At 46.0% G+C, this 25395-nt stretch overlaps 1 protein-coding gene across 1 annotated transcript in view; it reads left to right on the top strand.

Annotated features, from left to right (window-relative positions):
• The first annotated feature begins 7832 nt into the window (after positions 1–7832).
• Positions 7833–25395, top strand: part of LOC137618726 (zinc finger protein 677-like) — an 86745-nt gene continuing 69182 nt past the window's right edge. The window contains exon 1 of the mRNA XM_068348893.1: positions 7833–8010. The gene's annotated coding sequence lies outside the window, so the exon portion shown is untranslated. The remainder of the gene's footprint in view (positions 8011–25395) is intronic.

Consider the following 25395-nt stretch of genomic DNA (forward strand, 5'->3'; position numbering starts at 1 on the left):
GTAATTTAACCTATATTATTAGTTCGTTCGTACACATCATACAAACCTTTGACCATGAGTGCAATTATGACTTCAGGTAGTGGTAGTAGTAGTAGCTGGTAAGTAGGCCCCATCTACCCACCAGATAGCGTAATTGTGTTACAGTTTCTGTGCTACCTGTCTTTATCAAATGCACTTATTCCTATTGGGCGGCGTGTCTGTTGCTGTTCTATTCCTTGTGTGTGTAGCCGATGAGAGCCTAAGGAAGGTTTCCCTTCTACATCACTGGTGCTCCCTTGGCAGACCGCTACTGCCAATCCCTGAAAGCGATAAGGACATTTCACCTGGCTGTTGTGCTCTACCCTACGATAGTGTTATCATCCATCTACACAACTCCTCAGAAGATGAACTTCAAGTTCTTCCTTCTTTCATCTTCATAGAGGGCTAGGAAGGCCGATCGATAGGAGTCATGATATCTCTCTCTCTCTCTCTCTCTCTCTCTCTCTCTCTCTCTCTCTCTCTCTCTCTCTCTCTCTCTCTCTCTCTCTCGGGAGAGATAGAAGCAGTGCACACCTGTGATGTCAATACTCTCGGCTATTGCTGCTCCCCATTGAAGAGTTCCGGAGACAACAACCATATCATCTGGTGTGGCACTGCCGAGGAAGAAGTCTTGAGGCATGGGATGACTGGTGAGCCAGACTCTCCTCCATCTTAGTCTATACCAAATCCCTTCCATCGGGAAGGCATTGAGGTACAAGGGTATATACCCCTGCTACTAGTGCTAAATCTCCTAAGAGATGAATCACAATTTTTCTTGGTCAAGATGGTAGTGCCTTGCTCTAATTCCGCTCCTGCCAGGGATGCTCCAAGATGCTTTGGTGACCTTATCTTTACGAACATGAGCTGCCCTGAGGAGTTCTCCAGAGATGATTGATTATAGATCAGTTTTCTGGTTTTCACAAGCAATTAACACCTTCCCCTGTCGTACACGTGAACAAGGTTGCTTGTTGATACCGGTCTCCATGAAACAATCTTCCTCTTACAGAAGCGCTACAATCAACTCAAGACCACGTTTCACAAGACAACGATCTACGAGTTTGAAGGCCACAAATGTGATCACGATCACCTCGTGTCCCTTCTCCACACAATCGTTCCGACGAACGCGACTGGTACCATGATCTAGAATTTATATAAGTTCATAATCATCGCCAACTTCAAACGCACAAGACGCTACAAACTCATAAACATCACTCGCACAAGAATGCTACGAACAGGATTATCACCATGCTCAAGAATTTTATGCATGCGATGGTCTACGCTCGCAATCGTCTCTGAATGCAATCATCACGCACATGATTTCCAGGCTCTAAGGCTCCACATGCTAAGTTCCAATGCACATCACCCAGTAGCAATCTTTGAAACTTTTCTTGGGAGTCAGCAACCAGTGGAGTGTCGTCTGCTCATTCACTCTTCTGTTTTTCAAGTTTTACTGCTGCATTTTGATTTCTTGACCTAAGTTTTCATTTTATCTTTTATCTTTCCTATCTACTCATAGACTTGCAAATTTTTAATATCTCTCCCTATTTCACACTTATGAAAAGCCTTTTTGCTGTTACAAAAGGCACATAAATCCTCTGTTCTTTACCTGAATGACTTCACTAAAAAAGATAGATGCAGCAATTGTTCACCCTTTTCTTTCATAAATCTAAAAAGCTTTCCTCCTCTGCCTCTTGCGGAACTGGCCAATTCATTGGTCATGTGCTTACAGCATGCAAAAATGTCCACTTCCTTGCGGATGGCCTCCAAGAAAAACCTCATGGTTTACTTTGAGGATTCTCTCCTGTCATACATGCAGTTTCTTCAGAAATCTAACCATCTTTTTCATCCCCCCCCTTACATTCGTATCTCAAATTCACATGTAAATTAAAGAAAGACTATTAGGTTAATGTATCAGTGAAGAGACAAACTTGAATGGGAGAATATAGTGCTAGGGCAGGATATCAGTAGAACAAATATGTGTATCTCTCTTTGCTGCTTAGAGCCCCTTTTGGGGTTGTATCTCTGTTCCCACTTTTTTTAACATTGTTATGTGGATCGAGTGATAAGGTTAGTTTATTGGATGCAATTATTGTCTTGTGTATTTCTTCAGTATGACTCCACTCTTGATCACCATTTCATACCTTTCAAACTAATCAATTATCTGTCCAGCCAACCCAACCATCTTTCATTGGCTTTCTGACAATCTTGGCACAGACTCTGACTAAGTTAGTGCTGTAAAACATGCTGAGAGTTATCTTGCATCCTCCTCTTGTGTATTTATAATGTGTCAAACTTTGGCTCTAGTTTTCTTACCTGATGGTGTCCTTGCTGATAGAAAGGTTCCTTTTCGATTTGAATTCCGAGGGAAAGTTCAGACTTCCGCAGTACAAAACGTTACCTTACTTTGAAGATTTTCCTAAATTAATATTTTTGTCAGTTGGACTCTTAAAAAAGAGGGAATGTTTTTGTGTCTAAAATTAACTGAATATTTTTTTCTAATTTTTTCTGCTACTTATTTGTATGTAATTTAAGTATATGTTGTAATATTCTTTACTTATAACAAATAATTGGGAATTTGAGATATCGTATTTTTAACTTGTATTTTATAATTGAATAAATTATTTCTATAACAATTCCCGCATTTCATTTACACTTTAGTTCCTTTTAACACTTCCATTAGATTTTATTTTTACATCTCCAGTATTATTGTCTGCACAGATCTCAATAAAGAGAGTAATTAGAATTATAGGTATTCATTTTCAAATCTTAAACATTGGCAGTTAACAAACGTGTATTCAAAAAAGAAGAACATAAGCCATGGAGCTCTGAACTCCAGGGGCAAATCGGTGAAAGTTAGATATCAATATGATTCCTTTGTAAAAATGTAGGAGACACGGTGATTCTTTACTCCACGTTGGGAAACAATTTAGGTGATTTGTTGACACAGTTTACTCAAGAAATTTAAGTAATTTGGGTTTTGTTTATATAAGTAACGTCATCTAGTTAAAGCTAGATTGTGAAAAAAGACAATTTTTCACTTTTTACCTAATGACTCGTTAATCTCTGACGAGGTCAAGCAGGATTGTATGCCCAATGAAAATAATTTAAAAACTTAAAATTTTTCTGTTATTTTTGCTTAATATTTAGAAAATATTATGCTGAAGTCTGTACCTATGATGAGTAAAAGGGTTTCTGTAAATTTCATTGGTATACTGCAATGATTTGAACTGTACAGTAGTTTTTAACTAAATAATCAGGAAGTGATTTGTCTTCTTACTCTTACAATCTTTGACTCCCAAACTTTTAAGAAAGGTTGACTTAGCAAAGTGAACTGTATGAAGCTATTGAAAGTGAACATTCATTATATTTCTGATCTAAAACTATGTTACTTTGGGTAATTAAACCTGTTTTGAAATTACTACAAATTTGAAAATGCTGACCAATATTATTCCACCTGTGACCAAGTTGTGGAATGATCTTCCTAATCGGGTAGTTGAATGGGTAGAACTTTAAAAGTTCAAACTTACAGCAAATATTTTTATGTTGAACAGGCTGACATGTCTTTTTAAAGTTTTTATATGAAACACCTTTTTTAATGTTGTTATTGTTTTTAAAATGTTTTAATTGTTCATTACTTCTTATATCGTTTATTTCCTTATTTCCTTCCCTCACAGGGCTATTTTTCCCTGTTGAAGCCTTTGGGCTTATAGCATCTTGCTTTTCCAACTAGGGTTGTAGCTTAGCTAGTAATAATAATGATAATACACTGATACAAGCCAAGTGTATTTTACCGCTGGACAGTTTGTGTAGATTTTCTGTGGTTTTGAATTTCCTCATTTCCTCTAAAGTAATTACCTTGTTCCTTTGTATCATCATTACCGTATCACGTCTCAGCCAAACTCACAAGTTCCCTGCCTTGTTACTACATGTATCCCATTGCTTCTCTTCCAGCTAATCTTCATCAGACGTGATTCCTAAACTGGAAAATCTGTTCCAACATCATACATACATATACCAAGGTACTTGCACCAATTTTGGGGGGTAGCCGACATCAACAAATGAAACAAAAACAAAAAGGGTTCCTCTACTCTCTACGTTCCTCCCAGCCTGACAAGGGACTCAACCGAGTTCAGCTGGTACTGCTAGGGTGCCACAGCCCACCCTCCCCCGTTATCCACCACAGATGAAGCTTCATAATGCTGAATCCCCTACTGCTGCCCCCTGTGGCCTTGGGGCCATAAAAACAATGAGAATAGCGCCAACGTTCTCCCTGCGTGTCGTAAGAGGCGACTAAAAGGGATGGGACGAGGGGGCTGGGAACCCCCTCTCCTGTATCTACAATCCTGTGAGACATCGACTGTTCCAACATACAGTTACAAAATTAACCGGATGCTCATCTTCAGGAAGCTTTATATTTCAAACAAAGGTAAATTTGAAACTTTTTTAATTAATGCTTTTAATATAATTTTCAGTGGGATGATCTTACAATTTTTAATTTGGTGTATGGAGATCGCTGGCCAGAAACATCGACCCCACATAAAGGTGGGAAAAGATGCAGACAAATAAGAAGAAATGTGGAGATCTCACTCCAAAGTTATTGACTCAGTGTTTATAAGTATATAAGGTCGCTGTTGTATAGAGAGCCATTTAATTACCTACAGCTTAATGAGAAAGGCTAACTTCTTTATACTGAGGAGGCTGACATAACTCTTTATTGTTTATTTGTTGTTTACTACATGTACTTCTTATTCAAGGGGTAATTCAAGAGGTATTAGTTTGTTGAGTGTAGTTAGAAAAGTGTATGGTAGAGTACTGATTAATGGGATTAAGGATAAAACAGAGAATGCAATCTTAGAAGTACAGGGTGGTTTTAGTAGAGGTAGGGGTTGTATGAATCAGATTTTTACAGTTAAGCAGATATGCGAGAAATATTTAGCCAAAGGTAAGGAGATGTATGTTGTGTTTATGGATCTGGAGAAAGCGTATGATAGAGTTGATAGGGAAGCAATGTGGAATGTGATGAAGTTATATGGAGTTGGTGGAATGTTGTTGCAAGCAGTGAAAAGTTTCTACAAAGGTAGTAAAGCATGTGTTAGGATAGGAAATGAAGTGAGCGATTGGTTTGCGGTGAGAGTGGGGCTGAGACAGGGATGTGTGATGTCACCGTGGTTGTTTAACTTGTATGTTGATGGAGTGGTGAGAGAGGTGAATGCTCGAGGGCTTGGACGAGGATTGAAATTGGTAGACGAAAATGACCATGAATGGGAGGTAAATCAGTTGTTTGTGGATGACACTGTACTGGTTGCAGACGCGGAAGAGGAGCTCGGCCGATTTGTGACAGAAATTAGAAGGGTGTGTGAGAGAAGGAAGTTGAGAGTTAATGTGGGTAAGAGTAAGGTTATGAGATGTACGAGAAGGGAAGGTGGTGCGAGGTTGAATATCATATTGATGGAGAGTTACCTGAGGAGGAGGATCATTTTAAGTACTTGGGGTCTGTTGTTGCAGCAAATGGTGGAGTGGAAGCAGATGTATGTCAGAGAGTGAATGAAGGATGCAAAGTGTTGGGGGAAGTTAAGGGAGTAGTAAAAAATAGAGGGTTGTGCATGAATGTAAAGAGAGTTCTGTATGAAAAAGTGATTGTACCAACTGTGATGTATGGATCGTAGTTGTGGGGAATGAAAGTGACGGAGAGACAGAAATTGAATGTTTGAGATGAAGTGTCTAAGGAGTATGGCTGGTGTATCCCGAGTAGATTGTGTTAGGAACGAAGTAGTGAGGGTGAGAACGGGTGTAAGAAATGAGTTAGCAGCTAGAGTGGATATGAATGTGTTGAGGTGGTTTGGCCATGTTGAGAGAATGGAAAATGGCTGTCTGCTAAGGAAGGTGATGAATGCAAGAGTTGATGGGAGAAGTACAAGAAGGCCATGGTTTGGGTGGATGGATGGAGTGAAGGATGCTCTGGGTGATAGGAGGATAGATGTGAGAGAGGCAAGAGAGCGTGCTAGAAATAGGAATGAATGGCGAGCGATTGTGACGAAGTTCTGGTAGGCCCTGCTGCTTCCTCTGGTGCCTTGGATGACCGCGGAGGTAGCAGCAGTAAGGGATTCACCATTATGAAGCTTCATCTGTTGTGGATAACGGGGGAGGGTGGGCTATGGCACCCTTGCAGTACCAGCCGAACTCGGTTGAGTCCCTTTTCAGGCTGGGAGGAACGTAGAGAGGAGAGGTCCCCCTCCTTTTTTATTTTATTTGTTTGATGTCAGCTATCCCACTAAATTAGGGGAAGTGCCTTGGTATATGTATGTATGTATATCTCCTATTCATAACCTCACTAAAATATTCCATCCAACATTGTCTTTCATCTTCTGTTGCTGTAACAGCCCCATCTCTCTTTTTGATGGGTATATGCCTTTTCTTCTTTTCCCCATTAGAGATTTCATTAATAATTCTATGAGCAATTCTTACATCATAGCCAGTTCCTGAATTCATAGCTTTGTCAACCTCATATGCTTTCCTGTCTGAATATTATCTTGAGTCATTCCTGGGTTTTCTTTTGACCTCGCTATCAATACTGGAATACTTCGCATGTTCTACCTTGTAGTTTTCTTTACTTCCTCGAAAACATTCAGCAAGCAATTTCTGTCATTGTCTCCTTTTAATAGTACCCCAAGTAACATTTGATGTCCATGGCTTTTTACCTGTAACTGCGTGTCCCTAGACTTCACTATCAACTGACTGATATATGTTCTTAATATCACACCGTTCTTCATTGATTTGTTCTTCATCTCTTAAAGTCTCTAAGACGGCAAAATGGCAAATAGATTCCTACATTTAATTGCAAATGATTCTCTGCTCTTTTTCTAAAAGCTTAGTTATATAAATTAGCTTATAGTAATGATAATCATCATCATCATCATCATCATCATCATCATAATAATAATAATAATAATAATAATAAAGTGTAAATTTTCACATTATTCACGTTGCCAGATCTTGTTAGGTTTAAGTATTTAAGTATTATCTGCTAACTCACTTTAAAGCTAAAATGGATGTTTAATATAAAATATTTATTTTACTAGTGAGAATTTACTATTAACTAAGTTATACGAAAATAAAAAGCGATTTCGACTTTAAAATTATAAATCTATAACTTTTTGAAATATATTTAGAAGTTTCGTAAATTATATTATTCACATAAACAGATTTATATTTAGTAAATGGATAAAAACATAGTAATACCAAACGCATCCAAAGGTTTGTTGACATTTGGGGATGCCGATGAAAACGCAAATCTCATTTTATCACTAACAGAGACGTTTCTTATCAAATAGGTTACTATACTGTTGAACATTTACTTATTATGAATACAGAATACATATTTTGGTTGTAAAATTTTGAATTTAATCATTAATAAAAATTAGTATAGATATAGAATATATTATTACGTCAAAATAAACAAATATATTATGAAATAAGCACGGAAAGTAGAAATTTGGTAAAACCAAACGCATCCAAAGGTTTGTTGACATTTGTCGTTTCCGATGAAAACGCAAATCTCATTTTATCACTATTAGAGACGTTTCATATAAAATTAGTTACTATTATGTTGAACTTTTAAATATTAAGAGAATTAAATAATTATTTTGGCTATAAAATTATAATTATGATAATTAATAAACAGTAAAAATAGAAATTAAATGCATTATTATGTTCATATAAATAAATATAATCTGAAATAGTAAGGAAAGTAGAAATATGGTAAAACCAAACGCATCCGAATGTTTATTTTTGTCCTCTGCTGATGTTCTGGCAAATCTGTCCACGACAAAAACCAACTGTCAACAACAATAGTTGGTTTATGTTAGACACCCCAGTCTAACATTGGTTAGACTTTTATTTTTATCAGAATTTGAGTCGAACCTAGTTGCTGCAATTCACATATAATTTTGGTGTTTTATCTGTTGCAAGACAAATATTTGGTGACAAATTCAAGTAAGTTCTGCTTGTGGCTTTTTTTTTCAGACTTTAACTTGATATACGTGTACTGATGTACTCTCCCCAGCAAGGAACACTTGTATTATTATTTAAGATTATTATTATTTAAAATTATAAGTGTAAATCCGATATATGTTGCTGGAACCTTAGTATGCCTTGTAGGCTCAGCCAATTCATGAATATGGTAATAGTTTACTATGAATATACTCGGAGCCCTGAACTTCCCAGTAGACCATTAGACAAATCAGAGCCTTTGTATATCAGCGGCCAGTCCCTCGCACGTTCATTAAAGATGTTCATCAACTAACCCAAACTTTTCCACCTAACCTAACCTACAAGCTGTGTCCTTACCTACTTACCTAACAAAGGGGGCTATCGTTCCCCTGTGACCCCCCTCACACTGCCGTATTCTAAGTTAGACATAATAATGCATGCAAGTGGCTGCTATCATACATACACCCCGACAAATCGGCACAATTTCAATAATCCTTTTGAAGAATAGGGTTGCATGTATGATGACGGCCATGCCCCCGTAACTCTTATTGTCGATCCTATCGCTAAGAGTTTGGTTGTGAAAGGGGGTTTGCAATGGTCACTAGCCCCCTGTTAGGTAAGGAACTAAGGACAGGTTTTAGGTTAGGTTAAGTGGTGTTCTATGCATGAGGGAGTTCCTGTCCATCCTTATGCAAAGGCTCTGGAGATTATAAGATGAGTTCCTGGTGAATTTTTTTTATTATTGAATGATTGTGAAGATGATAAGTCAGAAAACTGGATTTTTCAAGTTATGAATATACCTTCTTATTTGTTCCCACACAAATTCAAACCGTCGTCAATTAATAGGAATATGATTCGGTAAGCAATAACGCCTTAAACATTATCAAGCTATAAGTTACTGTTGGATGGAGCAACTCCCACTTTGACTTTGCCCGCAGTTCAGTACACACAATTGTTCTTATGCGAGATAGCCTATAATCCCTCGTCATTTAATTAGGGAGATTACTTCGTCTTCAGCTGGAATTGGTTGTTGAAAATGGATAACGAGCATTACCGTTCAGGTGAGGGAGGAGTAAAGTCCCCGCCTCCCCTCACAGTCAGTTTTTTATTCAATCTTGCTTTGACTGTTGTGCTGTTGACACATATGTAATCAAGGCTTTTCAAGGTGTAGATTCTTTGCTTAACGCCTATTTGTTCCGTAACTGGAATACAAACCACGCTATTTAATAGGGGTATTACTTTCGGCGTGGCTGAAATGACGAGCCATTAATTTTTAACGAGGGTTTACTACCCACACCGCTAGTTAGCGGGGGTAGGGGAGGGTAGCTTGCTATCCCCCCCCTCTCACACCTGTGCTTGAGCTCACTTTACTCTCGGCTCGGATGGTAGTCGGACGTGTCCGCTTTCATCCTCGCCATCATTTGGCAGCTATTTAATGGTTTTTTTGCTTTTTCTTTTCTAGTTTTGTGTGTGAAGTTGGTCTCTGCAAATATGCGCACCTGCCCTGGGTTTCCCGTCCGCCCCTGTGGAACATTCATGTCGGCGGTCGAGACCGATCCTCATGCCCTTTGCCCTTCCTGTAGGGGCCAATGGTGTGATAGCAATAACAGGTGTAGTGAGTGTAGGGAGTGGTCTACCTCCCAGTGGGAGAGGTTTTCACAACGACGGAAGAAGTCCAAACGGGATATTTCTCCTTCGAAGGTTTCTTTGGAAGGAGAAAAACCCAAGGCCTCTTCTTCCGTTGAGACCGTCGAGTGGTAGCGTAGACCGATGTACTGTTTACCAAACTCGGGGCTCGAGAGATGACGTTGGTTCCCCTAGCGAAGCAGCTCCACCTCTCCCCCCGGGGGAGGATATGTCACTAATCCCTCTTTTTCAGCTTTGGTCCTCCTTGGGGCTTGAGGGTTCGCCCTCCAAGGAGGTTTTACTTGACCATATCCGATTGGGTGCCGCTGTCAAGCAATCCCCGTCACCGACAGAGGTTGATCCTCTGTCTCTTGTCGACGTTGTGGTGTCAGAGGTATCCAATGCGGTATCACCCATCACCTCTGCCTCTTCAAACCCTGCAGTAGTGACGGCTTAGATTCTCCCGTTCCTGTTCAACCAACGAGGGAGAAACTAAGTCCAACTGTCTCTCCTGTTAGTGTTTCTTCCCCTCGGGGGAGTTCACTTACAGAGACTCCTCTTCGGAGGACTGCAGAAGGTCAGCTCGCTGACCCTACGGCCCTCAGAGGGCGCATTCGTTGCAAGGCTCGCCTTCCTCTTCGCCAGAGAGGCCTTCCTTCACCTGCGGTGAGGAGGTGCCTCTTCGGTTCAACATCTTCGATGCAGTCCCACGCAGAGGAGCCTCGACATCGATCACCGATCACTGTTCCTGCATTGGTCCTGGACCTTTCTTCAGATTGTTTGCGATCTCCTTCGGTGGAAGGTCGTCCTTTTAAAGGACACGTCGATCTTCCACCCGACAGACCTGCCGACCTGCCGACCTGCCGTCACCGTTCTTATATAAACCTAACAAGGTTTCATCTAAGCACGCTAAGGCGCGCCAACCAGATACGCGCTATTCGCCAACGAAACCTGACGAACGCGCTGTAGTAGCTCGTCAGGCCCCGTCAACAAACCCTAACACAGGGCATCAAGGGTGTATGCGCCAACATGCACATACGTACCAACAGGAGCCCAGCTCTTCTACACGCCCACGTTCTCCTGTGCGCCAGGCCTTGCCTGAGCCTAAGCATACGCACCCACGCCCAGCTGCGTGCCAACCCTCACCTGCGCGCCAGCGCTCTCCCACTCGCCAGCGTGCTAGCGCTCACGCCTAGTAGTTATTTCTCCTGCGCACCCACAATCTACTGATCTGGGCGCTACTGGGAAGTCAACTAGAGTGACTTCTCCCACGTTCCAGCTCTCGCCATCGCCATCGCCCGCATGCATCCACGAGGATACGCGCACTCGCCCATCCTCTCCTACGGATTCGCGCCCACGAGCAGCACAGGCTTTAACTGCACGCCCGCGCGCTAGGGGTCTTTCTCCTGCGCGCGCGCCCTACGACTGGTACAGGCACGCCCGAACTCTCGCCCGCATGCCCGCGCACTCAACGCCTTGATCCTGCGCGTCCGCGCGCGCGCCAACAGTGTCCCGCATGCGCTCCTGTGCGCCCACAGTCTCCCGCACGCGCTCCTGTGCGGCCACAGTCTCCCGCACGCGCTCCTGTGCGGCCACAGTCTCTCGCACGCGCTCCTGTGCGCCATCAGTCTCCCGCACACCCACGCGCACGCCCGCAGTCTCCCGCGCGCGATTCCAGATATTCTCCCTCGCGCGAGCGTCAATATCCTCCCGCGAGCGAGACTGCTGAACTATGAACGGCAAGGTCACCATCGCCTCATTCCCCTCCCCGCAAGCGCATACCAGCGCGCATTGTGGGAGAAGGGAAACATCTAGAGGGGTCCAGGATCCCTAAGCCTTTTCAGGCGAACCCACCAATGATGAGAACTCCTCCCAGGGATCCTTCAATTCTTGTCCCTTCAAGGGGTATGTCTGACAGCGCGTCTGTCAGCCAACAGCCCTGGTTCGGTGCACTGATCAGAGCCGTAACACAGGCATTCAAGCCTGTCTTCTCTGAATTGGGGCACAGATCCTTGGCCGGTTCTACCCCTTTGAAGAGAAAAAGAGGAGTTCCAGACGTGGTAACTTCTCCAAGGGCAAAACTGACTCCACGTAAGCCTTCGAGGCAGGTTCCTTCTTTCCCCCAGACTGTTTCTCCTTCCCTTTCGGACGAAGATTTCCCATCCTTAGGGGAATCACGCAAGGAGAGACTTTCCCCCATCGCATCAATGAGGGAAACCTCTCCTCGCGTCGAGATGTCTTCTCACGGGGGGACTGAAAGGAACATGCCATCCTCGTCAATGTTGGAGTCCTACATCCTTCCCAGGAAGGAATCTGAGGACTCCAAAACATTACCAAAGTCCTCTACTAGGACTAGGATGGAGCCAGCTAGCCACTCGGAGAACGTCCGCGACTCTCCCCAAGAAGAGCCTTTGGGGACAGGAGACTTCGCTGCAAGTCCTACATCAGGAGGAGACCAGTAAGAGTCAGAACGTGCGTTTTTGGCAAGTTCTGACTATAATGAGGGCTCTCAACGGGTTTTCCGACCAAGAGATCCCTCCTCGAGAGGGCAAGGACACGGTCTTGGACCGTGTCTTTGGTACTCAGAAACCCTCCAAGACCAGTGCAGCACTGCCCTTGTTTGTGGGGGTTAAGAGTACCAGGGACAAGATCTCTCTACAGCTCTCCCAGATGTCCTCCTCCAACCGTTCCAGTGCCACCAACAAGCTCCTGCCACCTCCTTGCGTACGGCAGAGGAGGTACTTCGAGATCCTTAAGGAGCCTTGTTTAGCTCTTCCTCTTCACCACTCGCTGGAAGAGCTTACCAGGGGAGTCCCTCTTGAGAGACTTTCCAACCGGCAGGTCTCATTCTCGGCAACCAAGATCCTTAACTAGGAGAAAGTTGCAAAGTGTGCTATGCAAGCCACTTCGTGGCTCGACATCTGGTTTGGGACCTTAAGTATCCAGATACGTTCTGAGGATTTCTCCAAAGAACGTAGCAGGAAAGCTATGGAGACCTTTCTTCTCTCAGGTACTTGCACGATCGAGTTTCTGGCCCACCAAGTCTCGAACTTGTGGGAAAATACCATTCTGAAAAGTCGGGATGCAGTAGCTGAGAGACTCCATCAGAAGGTCCCTAGCACCGAGATCAATAGGCTCAGACATTCCTCTCTAGAGGGATCCATCTTGTTTGAGCCTAAGGATGTGGAACAGGCCACTGAGAGGTGGAGGAAATCTCATGTAGACTCCCTCCTTCATAGGGCTTTAACATCTAAGCCCTATAAGCCTCCAGCACCACAGCAGTCCCGTCCAGTCAAGACCGCTAAAACGACGACAGCAGCGAAGACCGTGGTGTCTAAGCCCTTTCCTGTCAAAGGAAGAAAAGACAAAAAGTCCTCCAGGGGAGGTAAGAATCCTAGAGGTAGCAGCCGAGGCCACAAACGCTAGGATAGGCAGTCCCCCTGCATGTCCACCAGTGGGGGTTGCCTACAAAGTTGCTCAAACAGGTGGAAGCAACTCGGGGCCGATTCCTGGACAATCGCCGTGATCAGTCTAGGATATCGCGTCCCGTTCATAACATCTCTACCTCCCCTGACAACGAATCCAGTGTCATTGAGCTCCCTTGCCATGGGATCGGCAAAGGGGCAAGCCCTTTGGGCAGAAGTCCAGACCTGTTGAAGAAGGGCGCTCTCCAAGAGATCCTCGACGAATCCCCAGGCTTCTTCAGTTGACTCTTTCTTGTAAAGAAGGCGTCTGGAGGCTGGAGACCAGTCATCGACCTCTCAGCTCTGAACAAGTTTGTCAAACAAACTCCGTTCAGCATGGAGACGGCGGACACGTTCAGACTAGCAGTAAGACCGCAAGACTTCATGTGCACACTGAACCTAAAGGAAGCGTACTTCCAGATCCCAGTCCATCCGTCTTCAAGGAAGTACTTAAGATTCAGCCTAGACAACAGAAAGTACCAGTTCAAGGTGCTGTACTTCGGTCTCTCTAGAGCACCACAAGTTTTCACCAGAGTGTTCACCCTAATATCATCTTGGGAACACTGGATTGACATCCGTCTCCTCCGTTATTTGGACGACTGGTTAATCCTAGCAGACTCGGTGTCATCCCTTCTTCAACACCGAGACAAACTTCTGAGACTTTGCCAAGATCTGGGGATCATGGTAAATCTCGAGAAGTCCTTACTGCTTCCCACTCAAAGACTGGTATACCTAGGCATGATTATAGACACCAATCTCCACAAAGCCTTCCCATCAGATGAAAGGATAGCAAGGCTGAGGAAGGTCGCAAGGCCTTTTCTCAGACGAGAAGAACTTCCAGCTCAATCGTGGTTACGTCTCCTCGGTCACCTTTCATCGCTGCCTCATCTAGTTCCCAATGGTCGCCTCAGGATGAGATCCCTCCATGGCGACTCAAGTCCCGGTGGAATCAAGGGTACGATTCCCCGGACATCCAGATCCCCATGGGACCTGCGAAACTGACGGATCTCCAGTGGTGGGGGGCAGACGAGAACCTACGAAAAGGAGTGGATCTTCTCGTCCTCCCCCCGGATTTGATGCTGTTTTCTGACGCTTCAAAAAAAAGGGGGCGGGGCCCACGTGCTGCACCACACGACCTCAGGCCTCTTGTCAGAGCCAGAAAAGTACCTCCATATAAATCTCCTAGAGATGAAGGCCGTCTTTCTGGCCCTTCAACAGTTCCAACAGTACCTGGCAAGTCACTCTGTGGTGGTGATGAGCGACAACACCACAGTAGTGGCCTACATCAACAAACAAGGAGGTACTTTTTCACAGCAACTATCCCATCTAGCAGTAGAGATACTGAGATGGGCCGAAGTCTACTAGATACCACTATCGGCACGCTTCATTCCGGGCAAAAGGAATGTGCTCGCCGACAATCTGAGCAGAGCATCTCAGATAGTGAGTACCGAGTGGTCTTTGGATCATCTAGTAGCCAACAAAGTCCTGACTTTGTGGGGTTCTCCGACTGTGGATCTTTTCGCAATGGCCCTGAACTTCAGGATCCTGCTGTACTGTTCCCCAGTCCCAGACCCCAAGGCTCTCTGGCAAGATGCTTTCCAACAACGGTGGGACAACATCGACGTTTACGCCTTTCCCCCGTTCTGTCTGATGTGGAGGGTACTCAACAAGACCAGAACATCGGTCAATCTTTCAATGACCCTCATAGCTCCGCTATGGCATCACGAGGAATGGTTTCCGGACCTTCTGCAACTCCTGACGGAGCTACCAAGAGAACTCCCTCCACGACATAATCTACTCAAACAACCACATGCCAACATCTAACACAAAGCCGTAGGTTCACTGCGACTTCACGCCTGGAGACTATCCAGCATCTCCTCTCTGAGAGAGGATTTCCGCAACAAGTTGCTGTCAGGATGTCTGGACACCTGTAAAAGTCTTCGGCAGCAGTCTACCAGGCAAAGTGGAAGGTCTTCTGTGGTTGGTGTCGTGGAAGGGGTATCTCTCCACTCGATGCCACTATTCCAACAGTAGCGAAGTTCCTCGTGTATTTGCGGGAAGAAATGCGCCTTTCAGTCTCGGCAGTGAAAGGCTATCGCTCAGCCTTAAGTCTAGCCTTTAGGCTGAAAGGAATGGACATTTCTTCATCGCTAGAACTTTCTCTACTCATACGTAGTTATGAACTTACCTGCTCTCAGTCGGAAGTGAGACCTCCCCCATGGAACGGGGTTTGAGTTCTCAGGTCTCTCAAGAGACCTCCCTATGAACCATTACGCCAGGCATCAGATCGCCACCTACCCTGGAAGACGGTATTCCTGCTAGCTTTGGCCTCGGCCATGCGAATCAGCGAACTTCATGGTCTCTCGTATGACATCGCCCATTGAAGGGGATGGGGGGAGGTAACGTTCAGCTTAGTCCCTGAGTTTATTGCTAAGACTCAGAATCCTGTGGTGGCAGATCCTCAATTCGACTCCCTCCGGATTTCTAGTCTCCGTACTGTAACAGATGACCCAGACCATCTCTTACTAAGCCCAGTAAGGAGCTTGAGGCTGTACCCTAAAAGAACAGCTGCAGCCCATCCTCATGTGCCAGCTCTATTCGTCAGCACTGGAAGGACTAAGAGGAGGGTCACCAAGAACACCATCTCTGCATGGATTCGTAGGGTCATTGACCTGGCCTTGAATCCAGACCCTCCTCCATCACGTCGCCCTAGAGCACATGATGTCAGGGGCATAGCTACGTCCCTGGCCTTCAAAAGAAATTTTTCAGTGACGCAGGTTCTTCAAGCTGGGGTGTGGAAACGTCAAACAACATTCACACTTCAAACAACATTCACATCCCACTACCTGCAAGACGTGACCCACAGGAGACTCGATACGTTCGCTATCGGCCCTGTGGTGGCTGCACAACTGCTGGTTTAAAACCTCAGGCTTCTTATTGGTCAAGTAGCATAAGGTTGAGGGCATTGTTACCCATTTTTAGTCTGCATGAATGAAAAGGTTTGACTGGCCCTTATTCTTTTCTTCATCATCCCCTTTCTTGGGAAAGCAGCATCCTGGGTTCTCTGCATAGCTGACCTCAAACCACTGTAGGTAAACCATGCTCCCTTGTGTTCCTAGCATTAAGATTAATACTGTTACGTCCCCATACCCTAACGAGGTGGTATTGGGAGAGTCCTAGTCTACAAATTTCCATCTAAAGAACTTCAGGACAACTTCCTAGGACGAGTCACACTTCTTCATACCTTCACACACAGCTTGCGTAGGCCGCAGTCCTTGCGTAGCAAGGTTCTAGCGAGGTGCAGGGACTCCTTATTTCTTGGGTGCTTACACACTCAAATAACGAGCCCCCGGGCAAAGCCAAAAGCCAGACTGGCTGGGACGTCCACCCTTCCTAATGGGTGAGTCACCCCTATTAAATAGCGTGGTTTGTATTCCAGTTACGGAACAAATGACAAATTTGTAGATAATTTGTATTTTTCCTAACTATACAAACCTTAGCTATTTAATCAAACCTGCCGGCCAGCCCTATCCCCCTTGAAGTCCTACCTCCAAGCAAAGTGAGCTCAAGCACAGGTGTGTGAGAGGAAGGGGGGGGGGGTAGCAAGCTACCCTCCCCTACCCCCGCTAACTAGCGGTGTGGGTAGTAAACCCTCGTTAAAAATTAATGGCTCGTCATTTCAGCTACGCCGAAAGTAATACCCCTATTAAATAGCTAAGGTTTGTATAGTTAGGAAAAATACAAATTATCTACGAATTTGTCATTTTTCTGCTGGTTATTGTTAATGGAATGGAAACTGGAAATTCTTGTATGCTGGAGAAGGGTGGGCACTGTAACCTCTTAATGGCAAAGATGGATGTAGATCTGCATTCCCTCCGCGCTTTCTATACGCAGGCATCCCCTTGTGCCGAATGTTTATCATGGCCTCTGGTGTAGTGGAAGGCGTATGCTCTATGGGGGAATGATTGTACCCAGGATTAGTCCTCGCCTCATCAGGAATTATGCCACAGGTCTTATTCTCTGTTGTGCTGGGAACCCCGAGTGTTTGCTCTCCTGTGGAGGCTGAAGGGACTTTGGTAAATATATGATAATTAGATTTTCATCCAAATACATGAACCACATATTGTTCCGTAACTGGAATACAAACCTACGCTATTTATTAGGGGTACTGTATTACTTTCGGTGAGGCTGAAAGGACGAACCATTAAAATTTAACGAGGGTTAACTACCCATTCTGCTAGTTAGTGGGGGTAGGGGGTGTTAGCTTGCTACCGCTCCTACTCACACACCTGTGATTTAGCTCACTTTGCTTTTTGGCTCGGATGGTGAACGCTCGTTGCCATTCTTCATCCTCACCAAGTTATATTTTGATCTACCATTAATGCTTTTTGTAAACATACACTACTAGGGTCTAGCGATGTCAGGCAGGGCAGCCAGTCGGGACAATGGTCCATTCCAAAGCCAAACCAAAGTCCTTTAAAAGAAGGCAACCGTGTTACCCCGTACGAATGGGAAAAAAGCACGCTAATAGAGGAAGAAGTTTGTGCGCTTGTGTTGACTTTTGCCAACCCTGCGGACCTGCCCTGGACTTGAAGGTCGGCCCTGCGGTACCTTCATGTCGGCTGTGAACACCGATCGTCACACCCTTTGTCCCGCCTGCAGAGGTCAACGGTGTGGAATCGAAAATAAGTATAGTGAGTGTCAGGAGTGATCTGCCTCCCAGTGGGAAAGGTTTGGGCACCGGCGGAAAAAGAAGTCAAAGCGGAATATTTCTCCTTCGAATATTTCTTTGAAAGGTAAAATACCCAAGGCTTATTTTTCCGCTTCCCGACCTTCCTCCAAACCTCCTACTGGATTGACCTCTTCCGAGAGACCATGGACTAGTAGCGTAGGTCCTTTAATTGATGGTCAACCCCGTTCCTTGAGAGATGGTGTTGCTTCCCCCTTGTGAAGCAGCCCCACCTCTCCCCCTGGGTGAGGCCATGTGTCTTTCTCCTTTCGTTCAGGTGTGGTAGTCCTTGGGGCTTATGGGTCTGCCCACCAAGGAGTCCCTACCTTCAGCTCATCATCCTTGGTGCTAGTGTGCAGCCTTTGTCGACTTCGGAGGTGGATCCTCTGTCATTCATCGACGTAGTGGTGTCTGAGGCGTCTTCTGCTGCTGCTGCCGACGCCCCTATCTCTTCAGACTCTTTAGCTGTTGCTGCCAACTGCTCTTCCCCCGTTCCTGATCATCCTACGAGGGTGGAGCTAAGTCTTTCGTCTCTTTCTAGTGCGAGTGTTTCTCCTCGGAGGAGGAGTTCACTCGTAGAGACCCCTCTGCAGAGGACTGCTGCTTCTAAAGGTCAGCGAGCTGATCCACCGGCCCCCAGAGTGCATCAGTGATCTCGCAGAGCTCTCTCTCCACTTTGCTTTAGAAGTCTCCCTTTGCCATTGGTGAAAAGGCACCTCTTCGGCTCTTCAGCCTTGTCTTCGCAGCTTTCCTCCACAGAGGAGCCTCCTCTTCCGGCCCTTGACCTTCACCTATTCCTGGACCTTCTCCTGACGACGTTGTCGCTAGTCCTCTGACTTCAGTCTTGGATTCTTCTATGGAGCGATCCCCCCACGGTGGATGTTTGCCCTTCCAAAGGGCACATCCGTGTTCTTGACCTGCCTTCACCGTTCCTGTCACGTGATGTTGCAAAACATCCCTCGCTCTCGAGATAGTGCCTTCCTTCTCGGCGTTTCAGACCTTCGGCTGGGCACCAGCGCTCTCCAACGCGCCAGTGCTCATCAGTGCACCAGCGCTATCCAACGCGCCAGCGCTCACCAACATCTCGTCAGCGCACTTCAGCATGCCAACACTTTCCAGTGCTTCAACGCTCTCCAATGCTTCAATGCTCTCCTGCGCTTCAATGCTCTCCAGCGCACCAGCGCTCTCCTGCGCTTCAACGCTCTCCAGCACACCAGCACTCTCCTGCGCTTCAAAGCTCTCCAATGCCCTGGCGCTCTCCAGCTTCTTCTTGCTGTTCAAAACACCAGCATTTGCCGGATGGCCAGGTGATCTATGTTTGCCAGCGCGACAGTGCTCTCCTGCGCTTCTGCGCTCTCCTACTTGTCAGTGCTCTCTAGCTCGCAACCGCTCTCCTCAGTGACAGGGCTTGCCTGTGTCCCAGCATTCTCCAACTCGTCAGCGCTCTCCAGCTCGCTAGTGCTCACCTGTGCTCCTGCGCCCGCTTGCACACCAGCGTTCTCCGGCTTGCCAGCACTCGCCTGCGCTCACCTACGGTTCTGCGCTTACCTGCGCGCCAGCATTCGCCTACACACCAGCACTCTCCGGTTCGTCAGCGCTCTCCCGGCAGCACTTTCGTGCACACCGGCGCTCTCCTGGGCACAAGCGCTTTCCGACTTGCTAGCACTTGCCAATGCGCCAGCGCTCTCCTGTGCAATTGCACAACAGCCAAAAAAGAGCTTGAAGGCAAAATTTTGGACAGATCACCATCGCCCCATTCTCCTCTCGGCAAACGCATTACAGCACGCCCACCGAGAAAAGGAGGGAGAGGTTCCAGAGAAGGGTTCAAGATTCCGCAACCATTGGTCGAGACTCCTCATAGGGACTCTTTAATCCCTTTCTCTTCAGCCTTGGTTCAGTGCCGTGGTCAGAGCAGTTGTACAGGCCTTTGGGCCTGCTTTATCATCTTGCTATTCGGAGACCTCACAACATCCGATGGCTCCAACAGATCTCCGGCAAAAAGCCTTGGCTGCTTCGCCCTTGAAGAGAAAAAGAGGGGTCTCAGATATGGTAACATCCCCTAGGGTGAAACTGATTCATGTTAGGCCTTTGATGCCGGTCTCTCCTGACTCGCCCTCCGGACGCTCTCCTGCCTCACCTCTACCGAGGGAGTCTCGAGAGGTTCGAATCTCCTCCCTTCCACCTTTGGAGGAAAATTCTCCTCGCACTGGGAGTTCTCCACCACCACCAGCGGAAGTCAGGAAGGACAACTCCATCTGGCCTTCGATGCTGGAGTCGTATCTCCTTCCACGGAAGGAATCAAAGGACTTAGAGCCTCTTCCAAAGTCCTCTTCAAGGACCTCCAGGCCTTCAGGAACTACCATTCACTCTAGGAATGTTCACGACCCACCCAGAGAGGAGCTCTCTGGGGGGAGGGGGGGAAGAAGGAGACTTTGCTGCCAGTCCCACTTCAGAGGGGGAGTAGAAAGAGTCAGAATATGCCTTCTGACAAGCCCTGACTCTCATCAGGGTACAAAATGGGTCTACCTACCCGGAGATACCCCCAGGAAATGGCGAAGACACGGTCTTAGACCAGTGCAGCCTTTCCCTGGTCTCAAGGGCTAAAGAGTGCCCGGGCAAAGATCGCCCAACAGTTCGCGCTCTCCTCTCAACATTTCAGCTCTGCCGCCAAGCTTCTCCCACCTCTTCGCATCCAGCAAAGGAGGTATTTTGAAGTTTTGGACGAGCCTTGTCCAGCTCTTTCACTCCACCACTCTCTGGAAGAGCTCACCAAGGGAGTCCCTGTTGAGAGGCTCTCCAACCGTCAGGTCACCTTCTCGGCAGCTGAGATCCTAAACCAGGAAAAGGTCACAAAGTATACCATGCAGGCTACTTTGTGGCTTGATCTTTGTTTGGTGCGAACCGAGGATTTGTCCAAGGAACGCACCAGGAAAGCTATGGAAACTTTCCTTCTCTCAGGCACTCGCACCATCGAGTTTCTGGCCCATCAAGTCTCAATATTATAGGTGAACACCATCCTGAAATGTCGGGATTCTGTGTCTGAGAGATTCTATCAGCAGGTTCTGAATGCCAAGATTGCTAGTCTCAGGAACTCCTCTCTAGAGGGATCCTTTCTTATTGAGCCAAAGGACGAGGAACAAAGCCTATAAACCATCAGCTTCTGAGCAGTCCCATCCAGCTAAGATCTCAACTAACAAGACATCAGCGAAAACAGTGGTGTCTAAGAAGCCCTTTCTGACAAAAGACAGGAAAGGCACTAAATCTTCCAGGGGAGGAAAGTTTCCTAGAGGCCGCAAACGCTAGGAAAGGCATTCTACCCCGCTTGTCCACCAATGGGGGAATGCCTACAAAGTTGCTGGGGCAGGTAGAAGCAACTCGGAGCCGAACTCTGGTGACAATCTCTGTGATTCGTTCAAGGTATCGCGTCCCATTCATAACATCATCTCTCCTTCCCCTGATTAGGAATCCAGTGTTAATAGACTCCTTTGCAATGGGATCAGCAAAGGGGCTAGCCCTCCGGGCAGAAGTCCAGACCCTGTTGAAGAAGGGCGCTCTCCAGGAGGTCCTCGATGAGTCCCCAGGCTTCTCCAGTCGACTCTTCCTTGTTATAAGGAGTCTGGAGGCTGGAGACCCGTCATCAACCTTTCAAGCAAATTCTCATCATCATGGAGACGGCAGATACAGTCAGACAAGCGGTAAGACCACAGGACTTCATGCGCGCACTGGACCTATAGGACGCGTAATTCCAGATCCCAATCCATCCGTCTTCAAGGAAGTACTTAAGATTATAATCCTAGACAGCAGGAATTATCAGTTCAAGGTGCTATGCTTCGGTGTTCCCACAGCACCTCAAGTCTTCACCCGAGTGTTCGCCCTAGTGTCATCATGGGCACACAGGGTTGGCATCCATCTGGACGACTGGCTAATCCTAGCGGACTCGGTGGCGACCCTTCTTCAATACCAAGACAAACTATTGAGGTTTTGCCAAGATCTGGGAATCATGGTAAACCATGAGAAGTCCTCCCTGCTTCCTATACAGAGACTGGTATACCTAGACATGATATTAGACACCAATCTCCACAAAGCACAAAGCCTTCCCATCAGACGACCGGATAAGGAGGCTGAGAAAGGTTGCAAGACCCTTTCTTAAACGAGAAGAACTTCCAGTCCAGACGTGGCTACATCTTCTTGGGTAGATAGTGAGTACCGAGTGGTCTTTGGATCATCTAGTAACCAACAAAGTCCTGACTTTGTGGGGTTCTCCAACTCTGGATATCTTTGCAACGGCCCTGAACTTCAGGCTCCCGTTGTATTGCTCCCCAGTCCCAGACCCCAAGGCAAGATGCATTCCAACAACGGTGGGACAACATTGACGTTTACGCCTTTCCCTCGTTCTTTCTGATGAGGAGGGTACTCAACAAGGCCAGAACATTGGTTAACCTCTCAATGGCTCTCAAAGCTGCGCTATGGCATCATGCAGAATGGTTTCCGGACCTTGTGCAACTTCTGATGGAGTCTCCAAGAGAACTCCCTCCACGACGCGATCTACTCAGATAACCACATGCCAGCCTTTTCCTCAAAGCCGTAGCTTTGCTACAACTTCCCGCCTGGAGACTATCCAGCATTTCCTCACTCAGAGAGGATTTTCGCAACAAGTTGCGAGCAAAACCTGGATACCTGCGGAAATCATCAGCAGCAGTCTACCAGGCAAAGTGGAAAGTCTTCTGTGGTTGGTGTCGTGGAAGGGGTATCTCTCCTCTCGATGCCACTATTACAGTAACAGCGGAGTTTCTTGTGTATTTGCGTGAGGAAATGCGCCTTTCAGTCTCGGCAGTTACAGGTTATCTCTCAGCCTTAATCCCTGCTCTTTGACTCAATGAACTGGACATTTCCTCATCGCTAGAACTTTCCTTACTCATACAGAGTTATGAACTTACCTGTCCTCAGTCTGAAGAGAGACCTCCCTCAGGGAACATGGTTCGAGTTCTCAGATCTAAAGACACCTCCCTATGAACCATTATGCCAGACAACAGATTGCCACCTCACTTGGAAGACCGTATCCCTACTAGCTTTGGCTTTGTCCAAGCGAGTCAGTGAGCTTCATGGTCTCTCGTATGATGTCGTCCATTCAAGGGGATCGGGAGGGGTAACGTTCGGCATCGTCCCTGAGTTTTTATCCAAGACTCAGAATCCGGGAGTGGCGGATCCCTGATTCGACTCCTTCCGGATTTTGAGTGTCCGCTCTGTAACTGATTACCCTGATCATCTCTTACTTTGCCCATTGAGGAGTTTGAGGCTATACCTCAAGAGAACATCCGCAGCCTGTCCCCGTGTGCCTGCACTTTTCCCCAGTACAGGGAGGAACAAGGGGAGGGTCACTAAAAACACCATCTCGGCCTGGATTCATAAGGTCATAGACCATGCCCTGAATCAGGACCCTCCTCCTTCACGTTGCCCCAGACTTCATGATGTCGGGCGTAGCAACGTCTCTGGCATTCAAGAGAAACTTCTCTGTGACGTAGGTTCTACGGGCTGGGGTGTTGAAACTTCACACGTTCACAGTCCACTTACCTGCAAGACGTGACCCACAGGAGGCTTGCTACTTTCTCTATCGGGCTTGTAGTGGCTGCATAACAGCTTGTATAATACCTCAAGCTTCTTATTAGGCAAATAGCAGAAGGTTGAGGGCACTAGTACCCAGTTTTTAGTCTGCATGAATGAAAAAGTTTGACTGGCTCTTATTCTTTTTTTCATCCTCCTCTCTCTAGGGAAAGCAGCTTCTTGGGTTCTCTACACAAGCTGACCTCAAACTACTGCAGGTAAACCATGCTTCGTTGTGTGCCTATTATTAAGCTAACTGTTGTGTCCCCATACCCTGGGGAAGTGGTATTGGGAATGTCCTCGTTACAACAGTTTTTCAATATTAAACTTACCCGATAATCATGTAGCTGTCAACTCCGTTGCCCGACAGAATTCTATGGAGGGATACGCCAGCTATCACAATACTAGAAGGGGGTGTATTTACCAGCGCCACCTGTGGCCAGGTACTCAAGTACTTCTTGTTGACACCTCCTCAATTATTCCTCTGTCGTGCTTCCGGCAAGACGTTCTGGGATACGCTTATGTTCTTGGAGTATTTTCACGACTTTGGTGAAGTATTTCTCTTTGATTTCGGCTGTCGCTTTACTGGAAACTTCTATATTAGCTTAGTTAGCTTTTGGAATTAATTTGATTAATTATGGTGACGAAGAGAGTATGAACTCTCGTTCACCTTTCAATGGCCGACCCTTCCCTTAGACGGAAGTGTTGGTGTCTAAGAGAGTATAGACTCTCTTTCTTAATTTTGCTTAACAAAAGTTATAGATTTATTTTATATCTCTCCGCCTCTTATAGGCCTCTTCGATTAACTTCCTTTTATTATAAACTTATTAAAATTAATTTTTATATTTGTTTATATTCGACCTTCCTAATAGTAGGCGGTCTTTTCTTGGTACCGAAGTTAATTAACATTGAGCCCGTCATTTCGGTTTTACCTGTTAACATATTATGCTATTTCCGCCACAGAGTTTGAAAGAATTTCTTTGATAGTCTCGTACTGTTTTCAAAGTTGAACTAACGTTTTGTTTTGTCTCTGCAGTTGTTGACGTTCAGAACGTTCAACTTGCACTCTATCGTTACGATAGAGAAAGAATGTTCACGGTTTCACGTTGCAGTAAGAGTAACCGTGTCTAGCGTTTTGTTCATTCTTTCTTAACTTAATGGTTTTGATCCTAATAAAGGAACTTTTCATTTTGGGAAATATTTCAGTTTTTTCCTTTAACAAGAATATGTTTTAACGATATATATGATTGGGCTCTTCTCTCAGGTTCTAAGTCAAGAGAGAGAGAGAGAGAGAGAGAGATAGAGACGGAGGGAGAAAGAGGAGGATAAACGTTTCATTCAAGCCTGCCAGGCGTACGAGTAACGTCGTTATCGTTTTTGCTCTTCTCCCTAGTCTCTTTAGGGGAAGAAACTAAACGTTTCTAGAGTGATCTAGTGTTTAGTCTCTTTCCAGCCACTGAATTATCTTTCATTAGATTTTTCTGTTACATTGTAATTCTGTTTTCGCAATTACTAACTTTTGAGAAAGGATAGAATTGCGTGTTTCAGGTACAAACCACTTAAAGTTTCGAGTTCAGTGAAATAAGTGCAAACAGAAATCAAAGTGATAAGTGATTAGCGCAAAGTATGTCAGTGTTGTGCGTGAGGGTACTTCTGTGCGCGCCAGTCGTCCTCCCAGTCCGGGACCTCTTGCAAGCTCCCAAGCCCAGGGGAGAAGCAATGTCGAAGGGCATAAGGGTTCAGCAGGCCTTGATCGGCGCACAGAAGTATCCTCGGTGGTTGTGGGCGTGTCTTACCGAGACCGTCACTCCCACCCGCAGACGATTGAGCCCTTATTTTGCTCGTCTGCAGAAGAGATTTAGGGGAGAAAATAAAGGCAGAGTAACGCTGGTCTCAGGTCTCAAGACCTCTTAAACGTAAAGTCCAGACCTATGCCAGACGTACGAAGTTAAAGTTCAACCCGGATGC

This window comes from Palaemon carinicauda, chromosome 25 (assembly GCF_036898095.1).
Source record: "Palaemon carinicauda isolate YSFRI2023 chromosome 25, ASM3689809v2, whole genome shotgun sequence".
NCBI lineage: Eukaryota > Metazoa > Arthropoda > Malacostraca > Decapoda > Palaemonidae > Palaemon > Palaemon carinicauda.